The 27,101-nt window shown below is 38.6% G+C and overlaps 1 pseudogene; it reads right to left on the reverse strand.

Moving 5' to 3' along the window:
• Positions 1–468: 468 nt before the first annotated feature.
• The window catches only part of LOC145040037 (uncharacterized), a 51,052-nt pseudogene continuing 24,419 nt past the window's right edge, over positions 469–27,101 (reverse strand).

Here is a 27,101-nt window from a genome sequence, read left to right on the forward strand (position 1 = left end):
ATTTTTATTTTTAAAAAAAAAATATTTATACGTTTACTAATTTTCAAATTAAATTTGCATTTAGTGTCTCATAATAGAAAATAAATTACCATATACATAAAAATACAATCCATTGCACACAAGTTAATGTCATACAAATAATCATTCCAATAGTAGACAAATTGATAAATCTCAAAGGGTTCAAAAATATGTTTGCCTTCTCAACATCTCAACCATATCTTCTGCAGACTTGAATTTTGTCTTGAACTATTAGGAGATTTATAATCCAAATTGTGCTTTGTACCTTATACAAGAAAAGAAATAAATATAAATGTCAACTAATCAATCACATGAATATTTACTCAGGTATCATAGAGAAAGTTGCTTTATATTTTAATGGCATGCCTATAACTTTGTAATAGGGAGAATTTAAGAAAACAAACATATAATGATATTGTAAATAAGTTGATGAAAGTATGTTGTTATTTCTTAAATGCAGCCAATGTTGAGAGCATATGAGAGGAATGATAATTGACCAAATGCCATCCCACAATTGACTGCATACACCACTGATTTGCAGTACTTAAGGGCAATTTTGGAAATTAATAAATGATATCAGTAAATAACCTAAAAAAGATAAAAATGAATGATTTTGATTGCTTACAGCCATGATGTCAACAATGGCGTATGCTTCTGTTTCAGACCGCACTGTCTCCATTTTATCATTCTACAAAAGAAAAGAAAAATCAAAATCTTTATTGACTTATTTCTTGTATTTAGTAATTTAACCTTAAAAGAAACAAAAAAAGAAAAAAAATCACCTGTGTTCCGGATGAATTAATGTAAAGATAAATAGGCTTAGCTGGATAATTATAATCCAACCATATAAAATGGGCAACAAGAAGCTCAGTCACTGCAGGAACAATCTACAACAACAAAAATTATACTTAAATTCATTATAAAATAAAGAATTTAAAAAAGATAAAATAAAAATATCGGCGCCTAACACAAACCTCTCCCCCAAAGTTGCAGGCTCTGTGAGGCCATCACAACACCACATCTAATTGAACCACTTTCATTCCCACATATCAACATTTCTTCATCTTCCTGCCACGTTACTTTCAGATAAGTAATCAATCTTGAGTATCCAACTGTCAAGTTAGGTTAAAACTTAGAATCAACCACAAAGCTCTTTCAAGCCCTTCTGTTGTATACTGACTCACCTGCACTACAAAACATAATTCCACAAACTCTTTCTTTCGTTTTTTATTTATTTTTATTCTTATCCTCTTTTCCTTGAAAATACTGTTCTGGGATCTTCACCTTGTTATCAACAATACAAGGCGTATAACCTCTAGTTAGATTATTTAACAACACTGTTATCTCCTACAAAGCACAAACAAGTTAAATGTTTAAGAAGTAAGACATACTTGATCTGCATTTTCATCTGCTGCAAGTACTATTATAGCACGTGCTTTTGAAACTGAAAGCTAAGAATATCAAAAGAAATTAACAAGAAAGATTTGAAAAATATGGTAGGCCCCAGTGTACCTGATTTACATCTGACATCCCCTTCATGGGAAAAGACAGTGTGGGTCAGCTTTAAGATTGTTGGAATAATAACACTTTTTGCAGAAGTGTGTATGCTAAAGGTGCGAAAAAAAAGTAAAAACGAAAAAAGATTTCAATTTTACCTTTTTCAAGTCAGCAAGTATAAGAGGACTACCACTTCTGCATATAACTAAAGTGCCCATGAAGTTGAACTCAAGTTTTGCTATATCCATCTCCATCTCCTCCTTGTCACTTTCCGCCAGGACAACCACCACACCACCACCAATGCTCTTGTTTGCTATTGCCAGTTGCTTCAAAAGTGAACCCTGTAGTAGACCAAAACATTATCTTCTTTTGACCTTTGTGCATAAAGTAATTAAATACCAAGACTTATTACCAATTTGTCACTCCATCCAAGAACAAGTATGTGGTTTCATTCAATGACTTCACTTTTCGCTTTTCATAATGAATCTACTTTCTTTGAGATAGCATCTGAAACAAGCCCTAGCATCATTGCAAAGATCAACATCCCTCCTGAACTTATGGTGACTGAAACAATTCTTGATCCAGTGCCAACTCTACCTGCATGATTCCCTGAATCTGCCACAAATGTCCAAGAAATCCAAAGGGCTTCTGCAAGACTACCATCACTTACAGTATAAAGTACTAAACCACCAAATGCAATGAGAAAGATGGTTACAAAGAGAAGAGCATGTAGTTTTGCGTAAGGGTAGATAGAGAAGCAAAGATCCACCATGTATGCAATTCTTTTCTTTAATGGAACCTCTTCTTTGTTATTATTTGAACGTTTTGAGAGGTTCTTGATTTTAGGAAGATCATCAAGATATTTTTATAATACAAAAAGTGTCACAAGAGTAAATAGAACAGTGTAGAGAGCAATGTTTCGTCTGTCAGTGTCACTTTCATGTTTGAAAATCTCCATGATTTCATCATGAGGAATGTCTTTATTCAAACAAGTTGTATGAAGCTCATAATTCTCTTTCTGTATGGAGAATAAACAGGCTTTTACAAAATCATCTGTTTGCAAGAGTACAGAGTCAAAGAACTTGATACCTAAAGCTTTCTGACTTCATTCCTTAATGTTATTGCATAAGATGCAAACACTACACATAAAAGTGCAAGCTGCATTAAGAAATAAACATGGCATCATTAGACACTAAGCATTAAAATGCGGGATAGATGCTCTGAGGGCTCCCTGCAGAATAACAACATGACATTATAGACTTATAAACAAGATTCAAGTGATAAGTTCAGTACATTTAACTCACACAAACAAATTCGGATTTTCAATGGGAAATTAGGAAATGGAACACAGTTTAGTTTTATATACCTGCTCAGATTAGGACTGTATACATATAAAGTCTAATAGAGAACAATCATTCATCAGGTTACGTATCAAGGAACTCCTGATCCTGGCATTTTTACGAGAAGGAGAAGATGAACTCAGGGAAGATGAAGAAGTCAAATTAGAAACTGGAGCTTGAGCGAACACTGGCAGAACGATTCTCTCCAATTTAGAATCTGACCCCGGTGCTGGTGAATGTGACGTACTCGCACTCGCATTAGCTGATTGCATTTCGTTTCCCCCTGTGGTAGCTAAAATCTTAGGCATTGAAGCGCTTCGAATCGGAGAAGGAGAAGGAGACGAAACAGGCGGTTGTTTCCTCCGATTATAGAAAAAAGCTTTTCTCGAAAAAAGCTTTCCATGTTTATCCTTTCCATGTTTCTAATTTATCCATAATTTTATGATCTATGTATAGCTCTATGGCGTACACCTTAACTCCGATTATAGAAAAAAGATTTTCTCGAAAACCTAGCAAGATTAAGATTTAAGAGAGATTGAGAGGGAGACTTGAATCTGTGAGGTTTGGAGATGGTGGAAGTGGATGTACGGTGGAGACGAAGGCGTGTTAGGAAGGGGAGATATGGGATAACATAATAAAGAGACAATAAGGGAAACTAGAGAGTCGATGTTGGTGGTGGCGATTAGGGCTTCCCAAGGGAAGGGATATAGAGTGCAAAGGTAGAGAAAGACAGCTGCTTTAAAAGGATTGACAGCCTCACAATTCTATTAGGGTTCGTTTCTAGAGGATTGTAGAAAGAGAAGAAGGAAAGGGATGAGATGGAAATACGAGAGTGAGAAAAAATTAGGGTCGGATTTAGGAACCCTAAATCATCGGCTCAAATTGATAATTGGAAGGTAAGAACCCTAAATCCTCAGCTCATTAGGGTGGAATTAAGAGTGTAAGAACTTGTTGGAACTGAGAATTAGGTTTTTGGTGGAGGTGATGGATCGAGGAATTGAGGAAGCTGTGGATGAAGACGAATGCCCTAATTCGAAGAGGCGGGGAATTTTTGGGATGAATAGGCGGGGGGTTAATTTTTTGGATTTCATTTTTCCCCTAAAAACGCGTGTTTCCTTAAAAGAAATATATAAAGCTAAACTATTACACGACAAACATTTTTTAATAGGTGCCCTCCGTATTTTTTTTTCGAACACTAATTTTAGGGTACGCAAAAATGCGGGTCCTCTCTCCTTCAAATTTTGGAAAACTGACATTAATTGTTGGGGAACGCACAAATGCACGTCTTCTATCAGTGTGTGTCATTAATTGCGCATCGTAAAAGGCTATTTTTCTAGTAGTGAAACATACCTTGTACACCAATTATAGCTTGGATCTTTTTGGGAATTGGACGTTAGTAGAATGGCACAAAGTTGTATGTTGACGGGGGCAGTGAAATGTTGATATCCGTTCACTATCGTTTGTATTGATCTAATATGAGTCTTGCAAAATTGGGAGATTGAAAGATCTATTGTGCTCAAGAGTCATATTGTAACGTCATAAAATTTCCAACCAAAAATTTTCATTTTTACAACCATCAAAACATGAGTAATAAGTTTAGATTCCAAAGTAACAATGTAGTCACAACCGATTACATAACAAAAGATAAAATAGCTTTCCCCGAGTGTGTGTACGGTCATGCTGGCGCCTTCCCACGGTCCTCACTCGTACCTGAAACACATAATGCAACAACTGTAAGCATAAAGCTTAGTGAGTTCCCAAAATACAACATACGCACATACGCCTTTCCAGGCCTTGACCTTCCGGTCCATGTGTCTCAGGGGACTTCCGTCCCGACTGGGTAAACCTTCCGGTCCTACCCACGTCAACCCTTATAGTCCATATGACCACGCCTTCCGGCCCATATCAAACATATCATACATGACACATATAGCAAATAACTTAACACACATAAGGCATATATTTCATATCATATTCGACCTTCCGGTCACACAGTCAAAACCCTTCCGGGTACAGTATAGTGAGAAGACTCACCTCGTATGCCTCGCTAAGTCGCTAATCGTGAATCCTGGAATCACTCGGGCTCAAACCCTCGAGCTGCAATCCTCCTATGATATTATAAATCTATAATTATTACTTGTACCACTAAGGTGGACCATCCATATCAAGTCAACACAGGTTGACTTGGTCAGCAGTCTTTAGACAATTTGGACCAGACTCGGCGAGTGCACAATAGCGACTCGGCGACTCTATGCGTTTTTACCAACTCTCAAGAATTTTCCCTTTGAGTCGTCGAGTACTCCCCCGACTCGACGAGTTCCACCTGGGCCTGAATCACAGGGCCACCGCGACTCAACTCGCCGAGTCGAAGGTCAACTCGGCGAGTCCCAACCTGACTCGGTCCACCTGTCAAAACCTTTCCAACTCTCTGCGACTCACTGAGTCGCCCACGACTCGGTCCGAACTACACACAGGATGGTCTCAAGGACAATCTTCAAGCGACTCGTCGAGTCTGTTCTTCAGACTCGACGAGTCCATGCCATGCACCAGCTAAAACTGGCTTTTGCGGTCAGATCCCTTCCATACATACATAGATCTGGCCTTCCCAAGCTTATTTGTCACGTAAAGTCTTAGTCTTGGTTGCCATGCAATGCATACAAGGCTTACTTTGAAGAAACAACCACTTATTTGGCAAGTTTAGCTTCTAACTCAAAAGAATGGACATAAAGCTTGTCATGAGGGGTCTCCTGGACCTGCTTAAGTCCAGATCTAGGTTCCATGTCTCCATGGGACCTCTCATACTTCTTATTCAAGCCAAGAAATGCAAGAAGAAACACTAGATTTGGCCCATCAACACAAAACACGAAGATTGGCTCAGAAAATTTACCTCAAGAAGACCCCCTTGATGAAATAGCAACAGATCTAAGCTCCCCAACACTTCAAGCTTGCTCCTCTCCCTCCTTTCCTTGCAATATCACACAAAATGATGAATAAAAGGCCTTCAAACACACTCACAAGGGCTTACAGACGTATGGAGGCTCTTAGGGTTCAAGGTGGCCGCATATGAGGGCCATAAGGTCCTTTAAATAGGGCTTAGGACCAGGAAATTAGGGTTTCATCAAATAGCGCGGACTCGCCGAGTTCATCCCTTGGACTCGCCGAGTCCGGATGCGAACCCCCGCTCAAAAACGCGACCCGACTCGGCGAGTCGACTACCAACTCGCCGAGTCCCCTCACAGAATGACAAAAATATATGAAATGAAGATACCTGGGGATTCGGGCTGTTACAAATCTCCCCCACTAGAATAAGACTTCGCCCTCGAAGTCCCGCTTAGGCAAAAAGCTCCGGATGCTGCTCCCGCATCTCATGTTCCGGCTCCCAGGTCATCTCTGATCCCTTCCGATGCTGCCACTGAACCAATACCAGGGGTACCTCCTTGTTTCTCAAAACCTTGATCTTCCGATCTTTGATGGCCACAGGTCTTTCAGCATAATTCAGACTTGCATCCACCTGAATATCCCCTAACGGAACCACCGCTGATTCGTCGGCTATACATTTCCGCAGTTGCGACACATGGAAAGTATCGTGAATCTGTCCCAACTCTGCTGGCAAGTCTAAACGGTAGGCTACCCGACCCACCCTTGCGATCACACGGAAAGGACCAATATACCGGGGCCCCAACTTGCCCCTCTTCCTGAACCGAATCACTCCTTTCCAAGGAGAGACCTTCAGGAGCACGAGATCACCAACTTGGAACTCATGCTCGGACCGTCGCCTGTCTGCATAACTCTTCTGCCGGCTCTGAGCGGTCAACAACCTTTGCCTGACCATCTGAATTTGCTCGGTCGTCTGAAGCACGATCTCCGTGCTACCCATAACCTGTTGTCCCACCTCACCCCAACAGATGGGGGTGCGACACCTCCGCCCATACAACAGCTCAAAGGGCGGCATACCAATGCTCGAATGATGGCTGTTGTTATACGAGAACTCTGCTAAAGGTAGATAGGTGTCCCAGCTCCCTCCGAAGTCCAACACACATGCCCGAAGCATGTCCTCGAGTGTCTGAATTGTCTGTTCACTCTGGCCGTCTGTCTGAGGATGATATGCAGTACTGAAATGTAACCTAGTACCCAACTCTTCATGGAATTTCTTCCAGAACCTGGAAGTGAAACGCACGTCGCGGTCCGAAATAATCGAGATCGGCACCCCGTGCCGAGATACTACTTCCCTCACATATAACTCAGCCAACTTCTCCGCAGAAGAGCCCTCACTAATAGCTAGAAAATGAGCGCTCTTTGTCAGCCGATCCACAATTACCCAAATCGCATCGACTCCTCTCGCCGTTCGCGGTAACTTGGTGATGAAATCCATAGAGATTTGTTCCCACTTCCATTCGGGAATCTCTAGCGGTTGCAGCTTACCGTGCGGTCACTGGTGTTCGGCCTTGACCTGCCGAGAAGTCAAGCACCTCTCGACGAACCAAGCGACATCCCTTTTCATACATGGCCACCAGTACTCCTTCTTGAGATCCAAATACATTTTCGTAGCACCTGGATGAATCGAGAATTTCGATCGATGTGCTTCCTCCATTAAAATAGTGCGCGCACCGCCCACAAACGGCACCCAAATCCGTCCTTGACAAGTCATAAGCCCTCGACCATCCGTAACAAATCCCGATACCTGACCTACCACCCGTTCCTTCTTCTGGTGTTCCGGCTTTGCAGCCTCCATCTGAGCCCCTCGAATAATGTCCAGAATCGGGGTCAAAACCATCAACCTCATACAAATATCTCGGATAGGGGCGCTATCCGCCCTACGGCTCAATGCGTCGGCTACCACATTAGCCTTACCCGGGTGGTACAGGATCTCACAATCGTAATCCTTCACCACATCCAACCACCTCCTCTGCCGCATATTCAGATTTGGCTGATCCATCAAGTATTTCAAGCTCTTATGGTCCATGTAAATCGTACACCGAACCCCGTACAAATAGTGTCGCCAGATCTTGAGGGCAAACACCACCGCCCCCAATTCCAGGTCGTGCGTGGGATATCTCGACTCATGAGGCTTCAACTGCCTCGAAGCGTACACTATCACATGATCCCTCTGCATAAGTACCGCCCCCAAACCTGATATAGAGGCATCACAGTATACCATGAAATCCTCCATCCCTTCCGGGAGTGCAAGCACCGGAGCGTCGCACAATTTCTGACGAAGCGTCTCAAATGAAGACAGCTGCTCCGGTCCCCATGAAAACGCAACACCCTTCCGGGTCATCCTAGTAAGTGGCACAGCGATCTTGGAGAAATCCTTGATAAATCTGCGGTAATATCCAGCCAAACCCAGAAAACTCCTGATCTCAGTTGGCGATCTCGGCACCTCCCACCTCAACACCGCCTCAATCTTGGCCGGGTCGACCAATATCCCCTTCTGGTTCACAAGATGCCCGAGGAATTGGACCTCTCGTAACCAGAAATCGCACTTGGAGAACTTGGCATACAGTCTCTCCGATCTCAAAACCCGAAGAATCTCCCGCAAATGTTCCTCATGCTGGTCCCTAGTCCTCGAATACACCAAAATATCATCGATGAATATGATCACCGACCGATCCAGCATCGGTCAGCACACCCTGTTCATGAGATCCATGAATGCGGCCGGGGCATTGGTGAGCCCAAAAGGCATCACCACAAACTCATAATGTCCATAACGAGTCCTGAAGGCAGTCTTTTGGATATCCTCCTCGCGAACCCTCATTTGATGATATCCCGACCTCAAGTCAATCTTGGAAAACCAAGATGCCCCCTGCAACTGATCGAACAGATCGTCGATCCTAGGTAACGGGTATTGGTTCTTAATCGTCAGCTTGTTTAGCTCCCGATAATCGATACACATCCGATGTGAACCATCCTTCTTCTTGACGAACAAAATCGGCGCTCCCCAAGGCGAACTACTCGGTCGAATGAATCCCTTCCCCAACAGCTCCTGAAGCTGCGAGGATAATTACTGCATTTCCGGTGGAGCGAGACGGTAAGGCGCCTTGGCGATGGGCGCCGCTCCCGGAACCAAATCGATATGAAACTCCACTTGCCTCTTCGGAGGCACACCTGGTAACTCCTCGGGGAACACATCCGCAAACTCGCATACAACCGGAACGTCATCAATCGAATTGGGCCTCTCCACGGTCACACGAGTATACATCACATAGGCTATGAATCCATCACAGCCCTGCTGCAGACTCTGCCTTGCCCTGGCCGCTGAACAAAACGCCGACCCACACCGGGTCCCTTCGCCCTAAACCGTGAGCACTCCCCCACTAGGGTCTCGAATCATCACCAGCTGTCTCTCGCAGTCAATGACTGCTCCAAACTTACTCAACCAATCCATGCCCACGATAATGCAAACATCCCCCATAGCTATAGGGACAAAGTCTATAGGAAACTCGACCCCAAAAATCTCGAGCACGCATCCTCGAATCACCTCGGTGGCGTATACCGCTCTCTCGTTTGCTATAGCAACTCGCAGGGGACGACTCATCGTCTCCCGATCGATATCGATGTGCTGGCTAAAAGCCAACGAAACAAAGGACCGACTCGCACCTGAGTCTAATAATACCAAAGCAAGCACATGATTCACAAGAAAAGTACCTACGCAGATAGTAATATAAGTATAATATCTCAGCATAAATGTAAATACATGAAAGAATACATACCGGCCACTACATCAGGCGCCGCACGGACCTCCTCCGCAGTCAACTGGAAAGCTCTCCCACGAGCCTTCGGGGCCTCGGTCTTCACTGGCCGAACCTCAGGAACCCTGGCAGCAGGCAAAGATCCCTGGCGAAGCTGGGGGCACTCGGCCTTCCGATGGCCAGTCTGGTTGCAATGGAAGCAAACCATAAATCCCTTGGGGCAATCCCTCGCAATGTGCCCCTCCTTGCCACACTTGTAGCAAGCACCCGATCGACATGCCCCCTCGTGACCCTTGCCGCACTTCCCACAAGTGCGGCTCTTCTGTCCTCCGGATCTCAAATCAGCGGACTTGGTCTGCTTGGCTGCTGGCTGCGACTGAGTCGGCCGCCGATCCACCCGTTGAGACTCGACCTCCTCCCTGGCCTGGGTCTCCAACTCGATCTCTCGCTTCCTGGCATTCGCCTGAAGCTCAGCAAAAGTCTGATATGACGAGTTTGATATGAACTCCCGGATGTCTCTCCTCAGCACTCCCAAATACCGGCTCATCTGAGCCTGCTCCGTGGACACCTGCTCGGGGCAGAACATCGCCCTCTCGTGAAACTTCCGCGTGATCACTGTAACCGAATCGTTACCCTGCTTGAGGGTCAAGAACTCCTGAACCAATCGTTCCCTCTCTACCGGGGGAACATACTCATCTCTGAACATAGCAGTAAATCTCTCCCAAGTCATGGCTGAAACCTCCGCAAGAGTGAAGTTCGCCGTCACGAACTTCCACCAATCCTTTGCTCCCAGGCGGAGCTGGTTCAAGGCGAACCGCACCCTCAGATGCTCCGGACATGAACAAGTATAGAAGCATCCCTCAATATCAGCAATCCACCTCATCGCAGCAATCGGATCCTGCATCCCGTCAAACTCTGGTGGTTTCGTGTTGCTGAACTCCCGGAACAGCAACGAGTCACCCCCTTATGGTCTGGCAGCAGCCACAGCTGCGGTAGCTGCAGCGGCGGCAGCCTCAGACAACGCGGCGTACCGCTCATCAAATGTCTCCATCAGCATGGTCTTAATAGACCCAAACATCTCCGGAATCTCAGCCCGGATCGCTGCAGCTACCTCCTCATGAATCATCTGACGAAGCTCCTCGTCAGTCACTCTACTCGTGCCAGGTCTGTGTCGTGGTCCAACCATGATGTCTCTGAAATACAACATAAAAATATCAGAGACTCTATCGGGCAAAATCGCACTCGATAACACAGTCCTACTCAGTCTCCGATACTCAGGGGTTCTTACTTGGGCTGCCTACTGACCCGGTGTCCTTGGTAGTACGGGCCCAATACTACCAATTACACCGCATCGGTATTCACCCCAAGTCCTCCTCCCCAAACCCCGAATCCTGAGCACTCTATTCTTATCATACTCTAGTTACTCACTCGCTCTCGAGCACCTCATAGAAGCAAGTTTCCCTAGACTAAGGCATCACAAGATCAGGCCACTCTAGTCCTAATATGTATACCTAGTCTACTAGCATGCGTATCATATCATATCATGTATCGTAACACATATAATAAGAGTATTTTGGGGATTTTTACCGTTCGGTCGCTGGCTGACCGTACACACTTTTTCTTCTTTGGTCGTCTCATTTGTCAAAAATTTTAAATTTTCTCAAATCCCCGGTTTGAGTTCAGTTACGCCCGAAGGTGTACCCGAATCCCTCAAACCAAGGCTCTGATACCAACTTGTAACGTCATAAAATTTCCAACCAAAAATTTTCATTTTTACAACCATCAAAACATGAGTAATAAGTTTAGATTCCAAAGTAACAATGTAGTCACAACCGATTACATAACAAAAGATAAAATAGCTTTCCCCGAGTGTGTGTACGGTCACGCTGGCGCCTTCCCACGGTCCTCACTCGTACCTGAAACACATAATGCAACAACTGTAAGCATAAAGCTTAGTGAGTTCCCAAAATACAACATACGCACATACGCCTTTCCAGGCCTTGACCTTCTGGTCCATGTGTCTCAGGGGACTTCCGCCCCGACTGGGTAAACCTTCCGGTCCTACCCACGTCAACCCTTATAGTCCATATGACCACGCATTCCGGCCCATATCAAACATATCATACATGACACATATAGCAAATAACTTAACACACATAAGGCATATATTTCATATCATATTCGACCTTCCGGTCACACAGTCAAAACCCTTCCGGGTACAGTATAGTGAGAAGACTCACCTTGTATGCCTCGCTAAGTCGCTAATCGTGAATCCTGGAATCACTCAGGATCGAACCCTCGAGCTGCAATCCTCCTATGATATTATAAATCTATAATTATTACTTGTACCACTAAGGTGGACCATCCATATCAAGTCAACACAGGTTGACTTGGTCAGCAGTCTTTAGACAATTTGGACCAGACTCGGCGAGTGCACAATAGCGACTCGGCGAGTCTACGCGTTTTTACCAACTCTCAAGAATTTTCCCTTTGACTCGTCGAGTACTCCCCCGACTCGACGAGTTCCACCTGGGCCTGAATCACAGGGCCACCGCGACTCAACTCACCGAGTCGAAGGTCAACTCGGTGAGTCCCAACCTGACTCGGTCCACCTGTCAAAACCTTTCCAACTCTCTGCGACTCACTGAGTCACCCACGACTCGGTCCGAACTACACACAGGATGGTCTCAAGGACAATCTTCAAGCGACTCGTCGAGTCTGTTCTTCAGACTCGGCGAGTCCATGCCATGCACCAGCTAAAACTGGCTTTTGCGGTCAGATCCGTTCCATACGTACATAGATCTGGCCTTCCCAAGCTTATTTGTCACGTAAAGTCTTAGTCTTGGTTGCCATGCAATGCATACAAGGCTTACTTTGAAGAAACAACCACTTATTTGGCAAGTTTAGCTTCTAACTCAAAAGAATGGACATAAAGCTTGTCATGAGGGGTCTCCTGGACCTGCTTAAGTCCAGATCTAGGTTCCATGTCTCCATGGGACCTCTCATACTTCTTATTCAAGCCAAGAAATGCAAGAAGAAACCCTAGATTTGGCCCATCAACACAAAACACGAAGATTGGCTCAGAAAATTTACCTCAAGAAGACCCCCTTGATGAAATAGCAACAGATCTAAGCTCCCCAAAACTTCAAGCTTGCTCCTCTCCCTCCTTTCCTTGCAATATCACACAAAATGATGAACAAAAGGCCTTCAAACACACTCACAAGGGCTTACAGACGTATGGAGGCTCTTAGGGTTCAAGGTGGCCGCATATGAGGGCCATAAGGTCCTTTAAATAGGGCTTAGGACCGGGAAATTAGGGTTTCATCAAACAGCGCGGACTCGCCGAGTTCATCCCTTGGACTCGCCGAGTCCGGATGCGAACCCCCGCTCAAAAACGCGACCCGACTCGACGAGTCGACTACCAACTCGCCGAGTCCCCTCATAGAATGACAAAAATATATGAAATGAAGATACCTGGGGATTCGGGCTGTTACACATATTAAAGTGATAATGGTCATTAACATACAATACTAATGGGTTACTCTAACAACAAATTTATAAAATCGATTATTTATTAGAAATTAATTTTAATAAACTTTGATAATAAATTGGAAATTATTTATTTATAGGAAACAATAATTTTAACTAGTAAGTAACATTACATGACTAATATGGTATTAAATGATAAGTCATGCAAAACATTTTGCACTCAATAAATTCTTTTATTTCTTACAAGAAAATTAAATTTTATATTTTATAAACTTGGTTATAAAATGTAAGACACATGCTCTCTTTTTCTATTATAAATCTGAAAATTGTTATAAGAAAAGAGACTATGCCATTTAAAATTAGTTTAATCAAAAGGTATGGCATGTCTTAAGGACATGGGGACATGTAGGTGTAGGAGCACGAATGGCTAAAAGGGTTAAGGATTTAAAGGTAAAGATAGAGTTTTTTCAAGGATTGAACTCCTTTCTTTTTCTCCATGCTAAGACCGTGACATCTCTTACAATATCCACTCTCTTTAGTGTTGGGTTTAAACTTGAAGCAAGCTTTCATATTTTATACTCTCTTGAAGTTCATATTGGTTGTGAACTTCAAGCTTAACAGGTTAAGAGTTTTACATAAAAGAACTAGCATTCTACATGAATTTTAGTTATTGTTGGTGTCCCTTAAGTTTATCATTCTTCATCAACTTCCAATCCTCCGAAGAGGATCCAAATTAATACAAACGTTGTTATTTCTGCATCTTTTCTTTCATTGGTTTTTTTAAAAAAATAAAAATATCAAAAACAAAAATACACATTTATGGAATTGTTATTTTGGACTATATGTATCATTTGGACCATCATTCTGAAATTGCTCTTCATACATCAGACTATGTTTTACGTATTCTGTAGTGATACTGTCATTCCAAAAATCATTTGTAATGGGTAATGCCGACTTATTTCCTCTCAAAGAATTTGTCTTAAAAAATTTCAAGTAATTATATGGTTCTTATGTGGCTAAAAGTAATATACATATACATACATACATACATACATATATATATATATATGTATGTGTGTGTGTGTCTATATATATATATATATATATATATATATATATATATATATATATATATATATATATATATATATATATGGAAACGATAGTATTTGCAGAATTCACAAAAATTAAGTTTCATAGAACCCTTTAGTAAATTCCTTCTTTTGAGCTAAGTATAAGTGATCACATTTTGGGTATAAGAGTTCATTATTCTAGAAATGGGATATTGATTAGAATTTAATATTTGAATATTGGAACATTATAACAACAACTATTAAATAATGTTTTTATATACTAGGATATGACAATAACATCAATACTTGTGTTCTATGTTAACATGTTTAATCCATGAATAATCTTATTATTCTAAAAGTTCAAAGTTGGTTATAATTTTTGGAGCAATTATGAAATAATACTAATATTAATTGGATTGGTTGACTTTCACTCAATTAAGGTCGAAAATGGGTTGTAACCAAGTTTCATAGGTACTTTTTAGAGAACTAGTATTGAACTGACCCACATCAAGTTGAAATCACGGATAGTTGTAATGAATGCTACTTGATTAAAAGGTAGTATATTTGTATATTGTATGGTGTACTATGCAAAGATATGGTTAAACAATGGCCCTTAACTAGTAAGTTTTAAAATCCATTTTCAGTGATCGTGTGAATTATGCGAGAGGATTATGTAGTGAAGAGGGAATTTGTTCCTCTTATGTATTGAGAGTTAGACATCTAAGGTGCCTGATGAAAATTTTAAAACCAAATAAGATTGATTGCGATCTGTATCGCATGCTCAACATGATGTTGGGTTATGAGCATTCTAACACTCCTAAGTGTACATGCAACCCTAAATACCTTGGATCTATGTTTTCTCTATTATACATGCAAATATGAATATCCAAGGTATTATCCTAAACTAGCATACAAAACTATCAATATAACAAGATAGAATACATACCTCTCTGATGGAGCTTGTCTTCATGAAGCTTGAGTGCCTAGTGCCCCAAGTGTGACACCTCAAATGGTTCACAATCATCAAAACACTTAGAATAACTTAGAGAGAATTCTACACTTCATGAAAATCGGCTAGCCCTTTCTTACTCTCACTAGTGGCCGATTTTGATCAAGAATAAGATGCTTATATAGTTATACAATTAGGGTAAACTCTAATTGTCATGACTTTCCATTTCCTTGGATCCATGGGTTCAAATATACCATGGAGCATCATATGGGTTTTGGCCCAACTAGATAATCCATGGAGCATTAGCCCACTATACAAGTATGGATGATTTACACAATCAACCCATATATTTAATTAGTCTTCTTTTGATCACATAATTAGTCCTAGATTAATTCTTGATCAATACTAATTAAATAATCTCATTATTCTTATTATTAATATACTAGAACTTATAATATATTAATAATCATAAGTGTCTTATTTCTCTCATTATAGTCTATCCAAGTGCATGATGGTATGTAACCCAAATGGACCATGCCGGGTCGGGTCAAGTCTTACCAATTATAGTTATGGACTTAGACATTAATCCAACAGTCTCCCACTTGGATAAGTCTAAAACTATTATTGCGTATGACTTCAGGAACCAACTAGCAATCGTAGCTCTCAAAAGCTTTTGTCGAACTCTGACCTTTGTTAATGACTTGTCCATTAGATAAGGGATCATATATTCCTCCATTCTAAATATCATATGGACTGAGACATGGATTATAATCATTCTCTCTGTCCATTAGTTGTTTCCCGATTTCCGATTTATGACGACTGACTATTTGAACAAATCAAATCAGTCCTGGCCTGGCCGAGCACTTCCATTTGTCATCATCAAATCATCGAGGGGCCCACAGATATCGCTTTTATCCCGAAGGTAAAAGGAATGGATAAACTTCGACTCATATGGCTTGTTCTACTACTTGTTGAATCATACACAAAGGCACGTTTTATAGCACCGAGTTACCAAATGCAGTTTCGTGCAATCAATGTACAACCAACTCATAGTAACAACTCATATCTCTAGGTTTGAAGAATATAAGATATTATCGTCTCATGATCACTCGTGATAAAATCCATGAAGTGATTCCAATGAGCGTGGGTTGAATCCAATACTCAGAACTTATGAGCACTCATGAGTGTTGTAGCCCTTTGTCCAACATCTTAGACCTCTACAAGCCAACCCATGACAGTCTTGATTCATATCTACTTCCAACATATGACCGACTGTGGATGGTTTGAATAACTTAGTCATTCCGGAAGAATAACCTAGTTTATTCTGGAAGTCAAAACATGCAAAATGAAAACACAATAATAATTGAATCCAATATGGTATCAAAACCTATGAACATAAATAAAACACCTTTTATTTATCACCATATGATTACACATTATTTATTGTATACTATTTCAGCTATCAACTTTATTCTTGAATTTAAAACAATAGTTGTCCCATGCTCCAAGCATGTACACTATGTTTTCTAAACACTAGTCATGCCACACACCAAGTATGCATACTATGTTTGTCTATGATCTTTACTTTGTGAACTAGATCAATTGAACATAACTTCAATGATTCTCTTTTCACACTCCCAAATCCTTACTGCAAATGCAAGAATTCCAAATTCATGTCATTTACTGAAATCTGTTAGATTCTAAACTTATATGCATTGATCCTCTTGTAATGGTTATGCACAAAGTCAGAAAGACTTGACAACAATCATTATAGAGCATTCTAAAGGAGATCAACTCCTTGGAACCATCCTTTTTGCATTAAGTTTCCTTAATCTTACACAGATTGAAATTTCTGACTTTGAAACATTTCCAGGTTCATTTTGACTATCACTTCTGAACAAGAGTTGCCTCCTTACAGATTATGTCAATATGGTCCTTCCAGAATTATCACTATACTTACAACTGTCCTTGAGCAACCAATCTTTGGTAAACCTTAGATTGTCCTCGACAATTGTTTAATCCTTTTAGTCATACCTAGTTCTAAACCTTTTCCCTTCTTAATGCCCCAGGCATTTGGAAAATTTTAGAAAGGATGAATATAGCACATGTAATCGATCCTATATCCAAAGCATATGGGACACGATTCATGATGTCTCACATAAAGACTAAACCAGTCTTTTGCTTTAACATTTCCATTTCTATTTGCCAAGTTCTCATAATTCAGATTATGAAAAGGGATGTCGTAATCATAATCGAATTTTAGAACGCAAATAATGGATCCATATATAGAATTTCCTTATGTTGAGCCATTCCAACATGAAATTCATATATATCCTTGACTAAATGATTAAAACCTCACGATCTAAGCTTATAGATTTGAGATGAAGTATAATTTCCTCTCCCTTAATTATAGCAAAACAACTTTTTCCCAATTGAAACCTTTTGTTTTTCTATAATTAACATTGCTAACTTGCAATACTTATCATAATTATCATGCTCCCACTAACATGATGATTATTAGCATAACACTTATGCTCCCACTAGCTTTGACATGTACTCAGAAAGTTCGACTTCTAGAAATCAATACTTTATTGACTTTCTTACCAAAGTTCAGATTTCTGATACTAGATTGTTTTGATAAGACTTTATCAAAAACATACACCTTCCCTTAGATAGCACACTTGTGTGTCTAAACAATTATGAAGAGGGATGCCATAATCATAATGGTTAGACCTTTTTGCCACTTCTCACAAGTCCAGGTTAGTGTGCCGGTAAACCACACACGCTCCACTAACAACTTTGAGAATGCAAATATCACAATTGCTATCTAACTAAAATCTACTTAGTGAAAGTGTTTCCTCACCATCATTTTCATGAATCGGATAGAAACCTTATGACACTTACATTTAATGGTGTATGTGTTCTTATCCATGTGAATTGTCAAAACCATAGTCACAAGACAAGGATAATGACAAATCCAAACTCATATGGACTGAACTCAATATTAATTTCTTGCCACCTGGCAGCTCAAGGGCCTGCCATTGCTTCCAAGTTGTTGTGCAACAAATTGAGAACTCTAAGAACTCATATGCAAAGCCAACTTTTACTGGAATGGGCACAGAATATGTCAACACGATAGGTTGTAAACCTCAAGTCGTGTGCTAGTCAAGAATTTCAGGTTCTATTCTTGATTAGTTCTTGAGACTTTCAAGACCTTTAAGACTCCCACTGTCCTCTTGACCTATAAGACTCCCTTGTCAAATATCCAAGAGACAGTGTAGATTCTAATCAAGACAAACACTTCACACAATTGGCCTAAGTTGGTCTTTGTTTTATCCAAAACATCACAACTTACCAATTTCAAATGTACAAGAGTAGGAAACTTTTACTCTTCCATCTGACAAGCGTTTTAAACCTTCATTAAGACATGTCACTCAAATAACAATCTTGGAGTATGACTCTAAGACTTGTATTGGAACGAAGTATGACTCATCTTCTTGATTTAACCATTTCAACAATTCAAGATCCCTTCTTCTTAGTCATAAGAATGCACTAATACTTCATTAGAGAACTAATTTTGATATGGTTTCTTAATCATTGAGATGATCACAAAGCTGATACTAAAGTACTCTCCCATCTTTTCAGATTTGAGAAACTTTTATCCTGCTACCTAAATTGATTCTTCTTATCCACTCTGTTATACATTGGAACCTTTTTCCAATGTCTCAGAGTTACACTTAAGCTTGTAAGTATAATCATATTTACTGAGCTTTAGTAAACTATGACGAATACCCTTATATCTTTTGTGGTGGACTTAATCAGTGCACATGACTATGTACTCGATCCCTTAGTCCATTACTTGACTCACACATCCATGTGAACAAGTAATTAGTCTTAATTTTCCAATACTTGAAAGTTCTCATTCAGCATGCTATACAACTTGCATGATTCCAAGTTCCAGTCCAAATGAAACTTGGGTGATGAGAATCTTTCCTTATTTGGCAAATTTAGACATTACCACAAATGAAAGAATCAATTTCATATTTCCACTCTTGCTATTAATGGAATCATATAAGCAACAATTTTCCCTCAAATGCCATTGTAAGGATATTTTAAAATAAATAAAATCAAAAATTTTCTTTTATTTTAAAACTATGCGGAAAAACTTATCCTTACAATCCATATGAAAACTTGTTGTTATCTATTCCTAAGCAATACCTCATAACTCCTAAGAAGTAGCTCAAGAATCCGATCTTCAAACTAGGCGATAGAAATCCATCTACGCGATCAGATTCAGCATATTCTTTCTTTAAGTTCCTTTACTTTTCTTTGATTCTTAAAACATTACCATGTGACCCAGTCACATTATGTATTAGGAATCTCAGAATAGAAACTTAACGGAGTTAGATTAGTGGACTTTACCTGAAGTAGAGTCAACCTTATTGACTTTAACATCCTTAGGTAAATTTGGCAGCTTCGCAACTAATGACCCTTCCTTTGGCAATATAAACATATGGACCCTTTGATAATGGTACACGAGACTATTACAAACTTAGCCTTTTCTCTTTACCATTTGGTCAACCTAGTTGACTATGGTCAATCCCTTTCCTTGGGAAGAGAATGCTTTTTTCTGTATTTCTAGTGTCACCATTGTCAATGTCCATAAAGTTTCAGGAAGTTGATTTTAGCAAATAGATAAGATCATTAAGGGTCTTGTCATAGTCTGTTTCATAGGTGTTCCAAAAGAACTCACTATGTGACTTAGAAAGTAGTTGAACCACCAACTTTCTCAAGACTTTGACACCCAACTCTCCCGACTTGTCAATATGTGACTACATCTCCAAGATGTGACCACACCTAGACCTTTACTTGCCAATAGGGATCGAGTGACCTTAAACTTTTCAAGAACTTGTGGGGTAGGGAGAATAATTGGAGGAGGTGAAAGAAGGATGATTTCCATTGGAACATCATCTTCATTGAGGAAAGCTAGTTTCAAGAGATTTGGGAAGATCATAAATGTTTAAACCAGACACGTTTTGGGAGATATTCAAGATATTTGATTTTAAAGTCCTTAATATGACACCCAATATGAAATATTAAGGCTAGGACCCATCAAACTATTTTATAACTTAGAAGAGGTATGCCGTAATCCAAGCTATAAAACAATTTGAAGGTAGGTGAATGACGATTCACCAATTTCCACCAAGATAAACGAAATGTATTATTAGGTTTTAATTGGTTTTTGAAACTCCTAGATCTTTTGAGATTCATTGAACTGTTCAATGGCATGTTTCAATCTCGAGTGTGCCCTTCAGGTTTTGTGACTGGGATGCCGAGGATCACAAAACAAGGTGTGAAGTAACCATGCAAATTACTTGGTACCCTTAAGTGTTTACCCCTCAATCGATGTGCCGGTTAACCACACGCGCTCCATCGATACTATGATAAACATTAAGTTACCCTTTGCCTACCTTGTTAAATACGAGTTAGTGTGCCGGTTAACCACACACGCTCCACTAACCGACTCAAACAAAGTGCAAAGTGTAATTTCATTGATTAGCACCTTATTCACATTTTCCTAAGTAACTAAGATTGGGTATTATTAAGAGTTTAGTTACTTAGTATTTATCATTAATACTTTTAATGAAGGGAGAATTATAGTCCTGTCAAACCCGTTCGGCTAACGACCCTCCACCAGTCAAGTAAGCGGTGGGTGAGAGTGGACACCCATTAAGTTTCCATTTTATAGGCAACAACCTTATACCCGCCTTATAGACCGGCTTCGTGAATGAGGCGTACTAGCGGTAAGACTGACTTTACTCTTATACATATATATATTATTTAACTTATTATATTATAAAGTATAAGGGTTGAATTTTAACTTTTAAAATTCTAAGGGCTAACTTGGAATTAAAGTATTCATAAGAGAAAACTTTACAAATTCCAAAACTTGAGGGCAAGTTTTGAAACTATTCAAAACTAATTAATTCCATAACTTATGTATTTAAAGTAGTTTTAATCCAAAAACTCTTCAAGTTCCATAACTTGAGGACAAGTTATGGAAGACTTTAAACTAATAAAAGAATTAACTTTTCTTTATTTTATAACTTATGGAATTAATTAAGGTTACATTTTTTTATTATTATTTTTTATTTAATGAAGAGACTCTTGGTCCTCCATAACTTGAGGACAAATTATGGAGTCATAACTCCAATTAATTAGAACTAGTCTCTTCATTTTGTAACCTTTGCCAACTTTTATGAGTTTTATGAAACTTAAATGTGACTTTTCATATAACTTGAGGACAAGTTACAAAAACACATTTTAGAATCAACTCTTAGATTAATTTGGATTGAAAACAACTTTTTCACTCAACTTTTCTATTAATCTAAGCAACTCATAAGAACAAGATAATTCAAATCAAACTTTTTCATGTAATAAGTCTAACCTTTAAACTAATACAAAACATGAATCTATTGACAATTATCTTTGAAAATGGATTAGCATGAACATTACCACATCAAAAACAATTTTATAAGTTCAAAAACAACTTAGGGTAATGTTCCTAGTCCATTTCTAGCTAAAAACCTTGAAGATATGTTGTCTGGGGTCCAACTCGTCGAGTGCATGAACATAACTCGGCGAGTTGGATGCATTTTGCCTTGGACACGTCGAGTCCCTTCATGGACTCGGCGAGTCTGCTGGGCTGACAGCACCAATTTCGATTTTTCAGCTTCTATTGCAGGTATAACAAGAAAACAAGCCTAGGCTTTGATACCACTGTTGGGTTATGAGCATTCTAACACTCCTAAGTGTACATGCAACCCTAAATACCTTGGATCTATGTTTTCTCTATTATACATGCAAATATGAATATCCAAGGTATTATCCTAAACTAGCATACAAAACTATCAATATAACAAGATAGAATACATACCTCTTTGATGGAGCTTGTCTTCATGAAGCTTGAGTGCATAGTACCCCAAGTGTGACACCTCAAATGGTTCACAATCATCAAAACACTTAGAATAACTTAGAGAGAATTCTACACTTCATGAAAATCGGCTAGCCCTTTCTTACTCTCACTAGTGGCCGATTTTGATCAAGAATAAGATGCTTATATAGTTATACAATTAGGGTAAACTCTAATTGTCATGACTTTCCATTTCCTTGGATCCATGGGTTCAAATATACCATGGAGCATCATATGGGTTTTGGCCCAACTAGATAATCCATGGAGCATTAGCCCACTATACAAGTATGGATGAATTACACAATCAACCCATATATTTAATTAGTCTTCTTTTGATCACATAATTAATCCTAGATTAATTCTTGATCAATACTAATTAAATAATCTCATTATTCTTATTATTAATATACTAGAACTTATAATATATTAATAATCATAAGTGTCTTATTTCTCTCATTATAGTCTATCCAAGTGCATGATGGTATGAAACCCAAATGGACCATGTCGGGTCGGGTCAAGTCTTACCAACTATAGTTATGGACTTAGATATTAATCCAACACATGATGTCTATGACAAAGGGATATCTTATAAACTTACATTATACACCAGTTGTTGCTTGGATCTTTTTGGGAATTGGGCGTTGATAGAATGACAAAATGTCGTGTGTTAAAGAGGGTAGTGAAATTTTTATAGACGTTCACCACAGTCTATATCAATCTAATATGAGTATTATGCAAGTGGGAGATTGAAAGATCTAGTATGCTTGAAGAGTCATATTTAATGGGTTTTAGCTATAAGAACATCCTATGTGCTCATGCAAACCCTAATGCTTGAATCTAGGTTTCTCTATTGTACATGCAATTCATCCAATACTTTAAACCCTAGTTCTAGCATATAATTAATCATATTAACATGAGAAAGAGGTTTATATCTTACCTTGATTGTAATGTAGCAATAACAATCACAAATCCTACTTGTAATGACTTTAGAAAGCTTAGAGTCACAATTGTCACTCCTTTAATGGGTTTCACATTAGAATTTGCTCACCCCTCCTTAGCAATAACAATCACCATTGAGTCCCTCCTTAGAGGCCTAGGATGATTTCTAATGGGTTTCACCATAGAATTCGCTCACCCCTCTAATATGCAGTCTATTAGCCCAATATTCAACTATTACACAATTGAAAGTTCTAATCCCTTAAGTTTAATTAATGTCTTTTAGCCACAAACTTAATTCTTATTAATTATTGACTAATACTAATTAAAGAATATGATTTCTCCTTTAGTATATTATTCTCATAATATATTAATAAATCATAATTAATCCTTTCTCTCCATAATTCATCCTATCAAGTTGCTTTGGTGAAGGCAACCCAAAAGGACAATGCACCATCGTGTCAAGTACATACCAAAATAGTTATGGACTTAGACACTAATCCAACAGTCTCTCACTTGGATAAGTCTAATAACTATTCTACTTATGACTTCAGATCCTGATCTGCAATCGTAGCTTTCCAAAGCCGCTGTCAACTCTAATCTTATTAGATACGCGTGTCCTTTAGATTAGGGATCATATATTCCTCCATTCTAGATATCGTATAGATATGAGACATGAACTTAATTATTCTCTCTATACTATTTCCCGACTTCCGATTCATGATGACTGACAATGGACTACAATCGATCCATGAATTTAGTCTCGGCTTGACCAAGCGCTTAGGTGCCATCACTAAATCATCGAGGGGCCCAAAGATATCACTTTTATCCTACTTTTGATAAAAGGAACGGATAAACTTTGACTCAATGCTTGCTTGCACTCACTTACCGAATCACACACAACAATATGTTTTATAACACCAAGTTACTAGTGCGTTTACATATTATCAATGTGCAACCGAATCGCAAGATACAAATCACACATCTCAGTTTCAAGAATATAAGATATTATTGTCTCACCAATCACTCGTGATAAAATCCATGAAGTGATCCAAGTGAGCGGGGGTTTAATCCAATGCTCAAATCATATTACTAAGCACTCATGAACGTCGCAACAAACATTTCCTTATGTCTAATACACTTTAGACAATCGACACACCAATTCACGATAGTCTTCATTCATACCTACTTCCAACATATGAACGACTGTGGTCCATTCGAATAATTTGACTGTTCTAAACCAATTAAATTATTCAGGAAGTCAAAACACGCAAAGTGAAACACAAGCATAATACTAATCCCATATGGCCCAAAACATTTGAGTATAAATAAAACACCTTTTATCTATCACCATATTTATTACTCATTATTTTTTGTTTCGGGTAATCAACTTCTTAGTTGAATTATTACTACACTTGTCCCATGCTCTTAGCATGCACACAATGCTTAGTTGCGGTCCTTACTTTGTGAAATAGATCAAATGAACACATTTCCAATCATACTCATTTCACAACTCCCAATCCTTATCACAAGTGTAAGAATATCAAATTCTTGCCACTTATAGAGTATGTTATATTCTAACATTTTATGCAATGATCCTTTTGTAATGTCACTACACTAAGGTCACAATGACTATTGCTAATGAATTACAAAGCTCTCTATCGGAAATTGTTACAAGATAATTCCATAGATGTGATGTCTCTCACTCAAAGTACATTCCTTTGAACATCCTTTTGCATTAAAGTTTCTAATCTAGACATAGATTCTCAATATCCAACTCCCAATATGGAAACCTTTCCATACTTACCATATCACAACTCATTCTTAATAGAATCTTATCTATTCATAATAATGTCGATATGCTCCATCCAATATCATACTTCCAACTACTCACAAGCGACCAATCCTTAGCAAGCGTTAGATCGTCCTTTGATTATTGTTTAATTATCTTAGTTAAAACCGATTCTTATCCTTTTTCCCTCTAAATGCGCTAGACATTTGGAAAAAATTAGAATGGTCAAATATAATAGCACTGGCAATCAATTCTATACCCAAAGCATATGGGACACGATGCATATAAAGATATGATACTTTATCAATCTTCTGCCATAATATTTTATGTGTCTTGTTCTTACAATTCGAACTATGAAGAGGGATACCATAATCATAATCAAAATTTAAGAACGCACTATGTATCCTTGACTAAATTTATTAACATTCCACAACCTAAGCCTTTAGATTTGAAATGAACTACAATATTCTCTCCCTTAATTATAGCAAAACAATTATTCAACCCTAACGATTTTGCAAAGAATAACTCTTGTTTTCTATAATTAATATTGCTAACTTGCAATACTTGTTTTAATAATCATACATACACAACATTTATGCTCCCACTATCATGATCATTATTATCAAATAAGCATAACTCTTATGCTCCCACTAGCTTTGACATGTATTCAGAAACAACTTAACTTCCAAAAAACAATACTTATTGAATTCCTTAAGTTCATGTTTCTAATACCGAATGCTGTGATAATCCTTTATCTAAGTTTCTCAAAAACATACACCTTTGCCTTCGATAGCTCAGATGTGTGTCTAAACAATTCAGATAAATTTCCAAATCTCATAATTCGAATCATGGAAAGGGATACCGTGACCATAATCGAATTCGAGAATACAATTTCACAATCACTATCTTCTTAAAATCTATTTTAGTGAAAGCATTTCTTCACTGTCATTTTCATGAACGGTGATATTTTATGACACTTACATTTTAATGGTGTATGTGTTCCTATCCATGCGAATTTGTTAAAACCAAAGTTTACAACAAATCCAAACTCATATGGACCGAACACTCTTAATTTTGATTTCTTGCCTTATGGTAACACAAGCTGCCCACCATGTCTTCCAAGTAGTTAAGCAGCTCACCCTTTCTTATCAATGTACTTTTAGTTGATCAAGGTACTTGCCTTTTATGCATTCAAATGAGAACTCATAGAACTTACATGCATAATTAACTTAATTGGAATTGCACAGAAATAAGATAAGGTCAACACTATAGGTTGTAAACCTCAAGTCGTGTGCTAGTGATGATCAATAAGGTTTATTCTTGATTAGTTCTTGAAACTTTCCGAAACCATTAAGACTCCCATTGACTCCTTGACATATAAGATTCTCTTGTCAATAATCATTTCTTGACAAACAATTATTCAAGAGTTAGTGTAGCTTTTATCAAGATAAAACACTTCACAAAATTTGGTCCTAGTTGGTCTTTGTCTTATCCAAGACATCATAACTTTCCATATTTGATGAATTTTATAAACCTTCTTAAGACTTGTCACTAAATGTCACAATCTTAATTCTAAGAATTATTCTTGGAACGAGGTATGATTGACTTCTTGATTTAACCATTTCTTCAAATCTTGATTCCTCTTCTCAGACATACAATTGCATTAAGACTCACTTAGAGGATCAATTAAGAAATGGTTCTTAATCATTAAGACCTATCATAAAACATAATAAAAGGTACTCTCCCTTCTTCTTAGAATAGAGAAACTTTTATCTTTCTTCCTACTTGATTCTTCTTATTCGTTCTGCTATTGATTTAAACTCTTTCAAATCAACTCGGAATTACACTTAATCTTATAAGTAAAATCACATCCACTAAGCATTTAGTAAATCATGATGAGTATCTTTGTCACTTTTGTGGTGGACTTGATCAACACACAACCTTGTGTACTTGATCTCCTAGTCCTTTACTTAACATCTTGTCAACGAATTAGTCTATTTTCCAAATATGAAACTTCTCATTCATCATGCAATACTTGTTGTACGATTCCAAGTTTCTGTCCACTTGAAACTTGGATGATGAGAAACTCTGCTTATTTGGTAAATTCTTCACATTTCCACAATTAACATAATTAAGAATCACATCCATTCGTTGTAGAAATATGCAAACATCAATTTTTCATAACGATTTCATTGCAAGGAAATAAATAAATAAATACGTCAAACAAAAATTTATTTTATTCATAAAAGCAACGGAAAATATTTGTCCTTATAATGCAAAATCAACTGAAAGACTATGTAATAAAATATTCCTAACAACTCTATCATAACTTTCTAAGCTCAAAA

The sequence above is a fragment of the Lactuca saligna genome, chromosome 4 (assembly GCF_052625555.1).
Source record: "Lactuca saligna cultivar CGN05327 chromosome 4, ASM5262555v1, whole genome shotgun sequence".
Taxonomy (NCBI): domain Eukaryota; kingdom Viridiplantae; phylum Streptophyta; class Magnoliopsida; order Asterales; family Asteraceae; genus Lactuca; species Lactuca saligna.